This window comes from Silene latifolia, chromosome X, assembly GCF_048544455.1.
Source record: "Silene latifolia isolate original U9 population chromosome X, ASM4854445v1, whole genome shotgun sequence".
In the NCBI taxonomy this organism is placed as follows: Eukaryota; Viridiplantae; Streptophyta; class Magnoliopsida; order Caryophyllales; family Caryophyllaceae; genus Silene; species Silene latifolia.
Genome location: NC_133537.1, coordinates 118484933 through 118495386, shown reverse-complemented (window position 1 = coordinate 118495386; position 10454 = coordinate 118484933).

Genomic DNA, 10454 nt, shown 5'->3' with positions numbered 1-10454 from the left:
CGAATTGTAAGACATAAACTAACTCGATTCCAACAATAATAATTGCTTGCATCTATGTTACTTATTTATGCTATCTTACCATGATTACCCTATGATCCCATGATCCCCTAGTGTCCTTTATCATTTGTTTACATCCTTATTTTTGTTGCTTGCTTTACCTTTCATTGCTATTTATTGCTTTCATTAGTTTAGAATCATCAACGCAAATCAATTGTGACAACCCTTAGTACAACTACAATTAGATTGAACAATTCGAATATTCCCGTCCTTTGGGTTTGACTCCGACTTACTTAGTATGCTAGTAGTTGGATATAAATGTGTTTGACGGCGGACAACGACCTGTCGCATCAAAATGGCGCCGTTTTCGGGACGGTGTTGTGTATTTGAATCTCTCTTTTGTCTAGTTTTAGTTGTGCTTCTTCTTGAGGGATCTTGGTTCCTTGAGAATTTTATTTCTTGTACCTGCTTTGTGATGTGACTCATATTTGCACACATTTAGTCCCTGAACTAGCCTCGTTCCTTTGCTTTCTTACATGTATTACGGTCGTTTCTTATCTTTAGCTTCCTACTTTGCATATTCTTTGAGGTTTTGTGCCTTTGGTAGAAAAGGAGCGCTAGCCTTGTGTGTATGGAGCAAAAACGGAGCTAAATGGATCGCATCTAACGACCAAGCAACAGAGAGGATACCAATACTAAAGGCCTAAGTCAATAAATCAAGTAGAATGGGCAATGATGAAGACCCCCATGACCCCCAATGACCCCCACGGATCTTGAGGCAGTCACAAGAAGAGGAACCCAAGATGACCCATGATCCGGGCGTCTCGAGCCTGCCCGAGCGGCCTGAAGAGCAACTCCGGCGTCCCAAGGCTCAGCCCGAGCGTCCCACACGCAAGTCGGGCGTTTCCCTGTGCAGTATGAGCGTTCAACATAGACAGGACGTGGGGCTCCTTAGGGACTTGCATGGCGTTAATCTTCATCTTAGGGACTTAATCGTCATTTAAGGCCTTAGTTACCCTAATACTTATACTTAGTATAAATACTCCATTGTATTAGGAGATTAGGAGGAAGTCACTAGAATAGATTAGAAATTAATTAGCTTAATTATATATTAATAATTCCTTAATTATTGTTGAAGAATTCTTAGATCTAGTTGGGTAATTGGAAGATTATTTGGGTTTATTGAAGAATTGACAACTCTTCATTCATCAATCAAGTTTTCTTTAATTATTTTTTGCTTATTATTTGAATCATCCTAAGTTGGTACAATTTCCTTACTCTTTACTTAATCCTTGTTTAGTATTTTGCTCTTTCATCATGTTCAAGCTTGTTAATATTTTTGACAGCATTATTAGCATGCTTTCCATGATCATGAGTGAGTAGTTCCTTAGCTAGGGTTAATGGGGGATTAGGGGAATTAATCATGGGTTAGATCTTTTCTTAATAAGTTCATATGATTCCTTGCTTGTTGTAGTTTCAACTTATGCACATGTTATGCTTGATGAATTACTTGATTGACAACCTAGCATGAATCTCTTATCCATTCAACAAGAGTTGTAAGATATAAACCAACTCAAGGCTTGTTAGACTATGCATATAGTTGAATAGGAAGGAATTAATTCGACTTGTAGGTGTTATAAAGTCTTGATCGACTCGGCTCCGAGACCCAAACCTTCCTAGGAATTGTAAGATATAAACTAACTCGATTCCACTACAACAATAATTTTCTTGCATCAATGAAACTTGTTTTTATGATCTCACCATGATTCCCTTAAGAACCCATGACACTCTAATGCCTTTTATCAATTGTTTACATTCCCATTTACTTTACTTGCTTTGCTTTTCCTTTCATTTACTTTTATCTTGCCTAGTAGCTTTGATAACCATCTCAATCCAAACTAAATTGTGACTCTAAGGTATAACTACTTGCAATCGATACCTTAATCCAATACCCGTCCCTTGGGATCCGATCTTTACTTACCGCTCTACTAAGGGTAGTTTGTGGAGACTATAAATATTGTTTGAGGGCGTAAACGACACGACCCATCACTTTGTTTTATATGTTCAACATGTCAACTTTCATTTTTTAACAATTTGAAAATGAGTCATTTGATAAGTATATTGCAAGATTTAAAGATTATATGACTTATGCTTGTCATCATGGTTTTATTCTTTCAAATTGGGAAGCATGTCGTGTTGTTTGTGATGGCATAAACCTTGAAACCCACAACTTAGCATTTCACTTGAGTGGTGGTAGGATATGTGAGATGAGTTGTGAGGAATTTTGGGAATTTGTTGAGTTCATGGCCATAGAATGTCTTAAACAAATTGTGCATGGCATAATGCCAAGGAAGGTATGTTGGAAGCGATAAAAACCACATTTCAAAAATTCATTAAGGAAAACTACGACGAAAAAGAGATTTGTGAGAATGAGACATCTTCATATAACCTTGTGCCTACCTACTATGTGAAGAAATATGCCCCTCCTTGGGAAGATGGAGTGATAGATGAAGAGAGTGGTGATGATGAGTACATTTTTTATTGTGAGACCAATGCTTGGACCCCGTTATCTTACTCTTCTTGTGTAACAATGAACCCAACTTCCATGAAATTTGATGTTAATGGGCAAGTTGAGAGTGATATGTATGTGAGCTTGAGTGAAAACTCGCCCTTTTTGTAACACCCCCATTTATCCAAGAGCCTTACTAGACATTCCTAGGTAAATGAAATTGTTACCATCTCGGATTGACCGAGGTAGTGAATAACAAAGTAAGACAAATCGCAGTACTTTAAATAAATAATGTTAAATGGTCTCATTACATTGTTACAAAGTAAATAACTATAATTAAATAAAATACAACTGCAGCGGAAACTAATTAAAAGGATTATTCAATAGTCTTTGTCCATTCTAGGTGATCTAGACAACTAAGTAAATGCCATGGCCTCTCGCCCTTAAGTTGCCCTTCTAACCCAGCTCAATTACCTGAAATCAATCTGCTCCCCAATTATTGGTTCATCACAGGTGTTTAACGAATACACGGTCAACCCAACGGTTGAGTAGGAATATCTAAACAACAAGAATAATACAATAGTAAGACAAATCAATTATGCAAATGCTCAATCCTGTTCACAATTCCAACAATCACACATCCTCCGAGACACCCATGAAAACAATGGCAACTCCGAGACACCCTTTGTATAAAGCGCCACCCCTGGTCCAGTTTATACAGCCATAACAAACTCCGAGACACCCTTTTATATACCGCCACCCCTGGTCTGGTTCTTCAAATATCACTCGCCACCCCTTGTCCGGGTACTCAAACAAAAACAACACCAATATGTAATACGAATAATAATATCTCAACGGATAAACAATAACATTAACCATTCAACAATCAACATCCAATTCCAATTAATATTCACCAGATAAATTTCACCAATACGCATTCAAGTTGAGTAGATAACCTACCTTTTCGCAAATCTTCGAGTCACACAAGCAATCAAAATTGATTCTTTACAAATCCATAACTTACATAACATAATTATGTACAATTAATACATAAACAACCAACTAATCATGCACTTAGCCTATGCCCATCACGTCCTAATCCTTCTGACAACTTTAAAGCTAAATATCTAATACTACCGTTTTATAGTAAAATTCAGTCTCACTATAAAATTCATAATTAATTAAGTAAAAATCGAAATGATGCAAGACCAATGAGGTTGGAACCGTAAGACTCATATCTACAGTTATTGTGAAATAGACATTTCTCAAATTCCAGACTTATCAGGGTTTTTTTGAAAGATTTATAAATATTGACGAATTCCGTCGCATAAAAAGTATTGACTCATAAAACAAATTTAACATATGATTTTTGAGAAATTCGTTTTCCTAGCATTCTCTAGACTCTTCAAAGTTATTGTAGGAAAAAGACCCAACTCAATTTCAATTTATAAATTAGGTATACGAAATAAACTTTAGATTACTAGTGCATTCGCGGATTCTCAGTCGACATGTTCATAACGAATTTATTTTGGAAAATCTACATAGTCAATTGCTACGAAATTTTACATGCATCAACTAGGCTGGAAAATAACCTAAGTCTATTATTTACGTTTTCGATGATAACGACTTTAAATGGTCTGATAATTCATTTAGGACAACTTACAGATTTACAGAATTGCTGCAACTTTATTCTTTAACAAAATCGTCACAAATTGAACTATAGATGATTATATTTAATCTAGACATGATTAGATGATGAACTAAAACTTAAAACATGCTTATAAGGATTAAAGATTAAAACTTTGAAAGATTAAAGATGAACTTACAAAATAAAAGATTGAATCCAATAAAAGTAGATGCAAAATCCTCAAGTTGATTTCCAATATCCTTTTTCCCTTATTTCTTCCTTCTTATTCTCCCTCTCCCTCACTTACTTATGTGTGATATTTGTAAAAGTGTAAAGTGATTTATGAAAAGGTCTAGTCTTGTCTTTATACTAGTAGAAGTTATAGGTATAAGGAAGTTACTAAGGAATTTTCCTAATTCCTATTATTTATTTATTTATTATTATTATTACTATCGTATTTGTAAATTATTATTATTATTATTATTATTATTATTATTATTATTATTATTATTATTATTATTATTATTATTATTATTATTATTACTACTACTACTACTACTATTATACTACTACTATTATTATTATATTAATATGTTGCATGAGCTACTACACACGGTCCAATACACGGCCCAACTCCCTTTTCCGACTCATTCATTATTTTATTATTTATTCCGTCTCACAACATAATTCTTTTATTAATAAATATAATAAAACATATTTTGAAATATAGTTTATAAATCACAAAATGACATTTCCACTGTTGACTAACCGTTGACCAAGTCCTAAAATACAGGGTATTACAGTATTTCCTCCTTAAAAAGAACATCATTCCCGAAGTTCACCCACACTTAAAAATACTCCACATAATATAGGCACTTACACGCTATAAACATACTTATTACCAACTTCACATTGTACAAGAAAAGACAACAACTAAAATGGCAGTATTACAGTCTATCCCCCTTAAAGAAACTTCGTCCTCGAAGTTCGAGGCACAAATACAAGCAAATAATACAAGCAACTACTTTACCGTCCAATTTCAAAAACTCAAAACAATCAATTCATAAAACCTGATTACTTAGCAACCCATTACCATCTCAACCAACAAACTCAAACTGAAAGAGACAATATATAAAGTTAATACTACATATAACATAATTACTATAATTAAACTATAACTATGGCACAAATGGTATGTTGGCTAGGAAACTAGATGATAAGAGCTGTATTATGTGAGATCGTTTTATTAAATTATTTAAAACTCAGAACATCGAAACAACAATTATAACTCAACAAATACTTCTCGATTATTAAATATGTTATTCAAAATGCCACAACTACCAAGATTTTACAATCCTACCCCCCTTAAAATTAAGGTTACGTCCTCGTAACCTAGGTTACTAATGAAAATACTATACCAAGTCAACATGCCCGAGCTAAAAGACTATAACAAAACTTAACACAATCGTTTATTTAGCATGATTGGTAACAAATTACTTATTTAAACATGAATCACACACACTTTTAAAGCTAATTTGCTCCTAAATCCCCAGTTATGCTTACAAAACTAGACTCTCCAATCAGTATACCAAACTTATGAATACAACAACATACATTTGTAACCACAAATCATAGCCCAACTTCTATTTAATCTTTGGTAAAGATAAACACATTACGTCAACATAAATAACAGTATTAATTGCATAACCTATTACATAGTTACAAGTTACTCCGTACTATATTCCTAGTGATATATCTTACTTATTAACAATCTTGTTATCGGTAACAAGATTGTTAATAAGTAAGATATATCACTAGGAATATAGTAACCATTACGAGACATTGTAATCGAAATTCAACAAAAAATACCAAACAATTACTGAGAGATATCAAAAGATGTTTAATATATCAAAAGATGTTAAACATCAAAAACCTAATTAATGGATTTCCTTTAATACAACTTAAAAACTATAATTAAGGAAGTATGAGAGTAGAGAGTTGTACCCATTAAGTTACTGGTAATCACCGATGGCGGCACGACAGTAGCTGAAGCGGGATTCTCAACGGTGTACATCAATGAACAGCGGGAGGGCCACATTGAGGTTGCTTCATTCGAAAAATGAATTGGGTTGTAAACTTACAAGGAAATAGAAAGTGGTGGCGGACAACGGTGGCGTCAGACAGAGGACAGAGGACAACGGCGATGAATAATGATGATTGAGGGTTTGGCGATATGGGGGAAGATGAAGACGAAATAAATTCTAAACGATCCTGATCAGTTAGTAATTAGGGAATTATAAGGGTTTTGATTTCTTTTTTTTTTCTCTTTTTTGTGTGTCCATTAGAGTCGGTTGTCATTAAAACCGCCATCAAAACATATGATGGCGGTTTTCTTATTAAAAGTATTATCACTTATTATTATATTTAACGCCGTTATTAATGTCGGTTGTTAATAGAACCGCCACAATTAACTTACAGTGGCGTTTTCTAGATGAAACCGCCATAAATAACTTCTACTATCACGTCGGTTCTTAATTTAAACGGCCATGATAGACCTCCTACAACATGAAAAATTCGCTCCCGCCAATTTTTTGGGCTTTTTGCGACGTTTCTATTAGAACCGCCACGATAAAGGCGTCACGATAGGGGTTTTTTCTACTAGTGTGCCTATGTTATAACACATGTTACCCCAACAATCTGAACATAAGATCCCATAAACTAATAATTAAATTCATATTATCATATGTTAAGGGTGTTACTCTGACTGTACAACCAACACATAAACAACTAATTCAATATTTTCCTATTCTCTTGAAACTCATTTTAGACAACAACAAGTTATGCGTGGTTAGATTAATTAACTCTTTAAAACATAAAGATTATACAACATACACTAACCAAGCCAACGTCACCACATACTAATATATCACACTATCTAACTAAATATACCCATTATAGGTTCACTCTAGTAACGACGTTTTATTCTTAGTTCTGAATAGAAAATAATTTAATTAATTTTTTTTAAAGACAATAAATAAAATATAACATTCAAATTTCAAGGTTTTGACCCCAACTTCCTCGTCAACAATCATAACATATAACAATCCCGCACAAGAAAACAATAATATTAACAACATCAGGATCTATTTCAAATGTGATAACTTATCACATACGTAATCAATTAAACATTCACAGTCAACTCTATCTTTATCTAGTTAAGATTCATGTTGTTTACATAGACAATATTACATAACATCATGCCGATAGAATTACCAAATATAATATTTTCATTTTTACCGCATATCAGTGAACATAAATTATGTGATCCTATTATTAACTTCATGAAAGCACACTATTTGAATATAATAGCAGAGTCAGAAAACACGGTAATGCAACTTTTGTTAAAATCTTGTCGTTAAAGTACACCTTTACAATGTTAGAAAACATGTTGTAACTTTCAAAAATCACCAATAAATAAGCTCTTAGTTATTTCTTGAGTTTTTTTATACTTTTTAGAAAATACAGAGAGTTACTGACATTGAGAATAAGAATCAAGTCCATAGTTCAAATAATCAATTTATAAGGATTTTTACAACTCAATTGGTCTGAACAGAATTTTATTAGCATATCGTTACAAATCTGAGTCAACTTGAAAAAATCACCATTAAATATTAAAACATCAAGAGTTAACGTGGTTTATAAATTTGAAAATGTATACGAATCCTTTAAACAGCGGAGTTGGAATCATGCATAAATTATAAGTACATATTAAATGACAAATTTTACAAAATTATAGGCCGAAAACATGACTGCACAGTAACATTATGACCACTGTCCACAAAAAAATTTATTTCTCTTAAACCGTAAATCATCTAAGCATGAAACCAGCAGCAAATGAAATTTAACACAGAGGACTATCACACATAACAATTTCGTCTATATATAATAAACAGGCAAGAAACGACAGTCGGAACAATTAGAGGTAAAAATCTGAGAAATTAATCAAGCTTACAAGCAATCTTCACAAGCTTAACGCATTGCACTTAATTGTATAACATATAAATGTAGAGATACGCCAATCGTCTAAAACACACATAAGAAAAATTATACTAAGACCCGAAATTTTAGTAGTATCCCACACTACCCTCCTAAAAATAAACTTCGTCTTGAAGTTTCCGAGTAAATACTTTGTTAAAACACGATGAATATCTAAAATGGTCATAAAACATTAATTCTTCCGTTCTAATCATTAAATTGATACCTCTATTGCTAAACATACATAGCTAAACATGGCTTCAGGGTAACATAGTCCGCATATCACTAAACATGAATTGTTATCTACTTGCACACATTATATGCATCCAACGATTCATAGCATCCAAGGAATTAACTTAATCATAATTTTATCAATATATACAATGTCAACTCAATTCAATATATCCGTAAGATGAGTCACAAGCTATGCCAAAAAATAAACATTCATGCAACACACCCCTATGCTCACGGCCTAAGGCCAAATTCACAATCAAACTTAGCTCAGCTCCGCGTCCTGCAACAAGATTAGAAATTTCTATCTTAAGACAAACAATTGACCCTTAAGATAGAAAATAATTTCTAATTACCCCACTCGTTCAATTTCTCTCGAGGTGACCGGTTCAAAACTCAGAGGGCCAAGGTACGAATTAGGCGAGCCTTCCTAACCGTACGAAGAGGGGCTCCTAACAGTTTCTACCCGGAGTTTATTTTATCAGACACATCCTAAGTTCATTTGTTCATTGGTTTAGGTCTGGGGATCGTTTTTCTCTGATACCACTTTGTAGATGAAGCTGTTACCATCTCGGATTGACCGAGGTAGTGAATAACAAAGTAAGACAATCGCAGTACTTTAAATAAATAATGTTAAATGGTCTCATTACATTGTTCCAAAGTAAATAACTATAATTAAATAAAATACAACTGCAGCGGAAACTAATTAAAAGGATTATTCAATAGTCTTTGTCCATTCTAGGTGATCTAGACAACTAAGTAAATGCCATGGCCTCTCGCCCTTAAGTTGCCCTTCTAACCCAGCTCAATTACCTGAAATCAATCTGCTCTCCAATTATTGGTTCATCACAGGTGTTTAACGAATACACGGTCAACCCAACGGTTGAGTAGGAATATCTAAACAACAAGAATAATACAATAGTAAGACAAATCAATTATGCAAATGCTCAATCCTGTTCACAATTCCAACAATCACACATCCTCCGAGACACCTATAAAAACAATGGCAACTCCGAGACACCCTTTGTATAAACCGTCATCCCTGTTTCGGTTTATACAGCCATAACAAACTCCGAGACACCATTTTATATACCGCCACCCATGGTCCGGTTCTTCAAATATCATCCGCTACCCCTGGTCCGGGTACTCAAACAACAACAACACCAGTATGCAATACGAATAATAATATCTCAACGGATAAACAATAACATTAACCATCCAACAACCAACATCCAATTCCAATTAATATTCAACGGATAAATTTCACCAATACGCATTCAAGTTGAGTAGATAACCTACCTTTTTCGCAAATCTTCGAGTCACACAAGCAATCAAAATTGATTCTTTACAAATCCATAACCTACATAACATAATTATGTACAATTACTACATAAACAACCAACTAATCATGCACTTATCCTATGCCCATCACGTCCTAATCCTTTTGACAACTGTAAAGCTAAATATCTAATTCTACCGTTTTACAATAAAATTCAGTCTCACTATAAAATTCATAATTAATTCAATAAAAATCGAAACGATGCAAGACCAATGGGGTTCGAACAGTAAGACTCATATCTACAGTTATTGTGAAATAGACATTTCTCAAATTCCAGACTTATCAAGGTTTTCTTGAAAGATTTATAAATACTGACGAATTCCGTCGCATAAAAAGTATTGACCCATAAAACAAGTTTAACATATGATTTTTGAGAAATTGGTTTTCCTACATCATCTAGACTCTTCAAAGTTATTGTATAAAAAGACCCAAGTCAATTTCAATTTATAAATTAGGTTTACGAAATAAACTTTAGACTACTAGTGCATTCGCGGATTCTCAGTCGTCATGTTCATAACGAATTTATTCTGGAAAATCTACACAGCCAATTGCAAAGAAACTTTACAGGCATCAACTAGGCTGGAAAATAACCTAAGTCTATTCTTTACGTTTTCGATGATAACGAGTTTAAAACGGTCTAATAATTCGTCTAAGACAACTTACAGATTTACAGAATTGCTGCAACTTTATTCTTTAACAAAATCGTCAGTCTGATG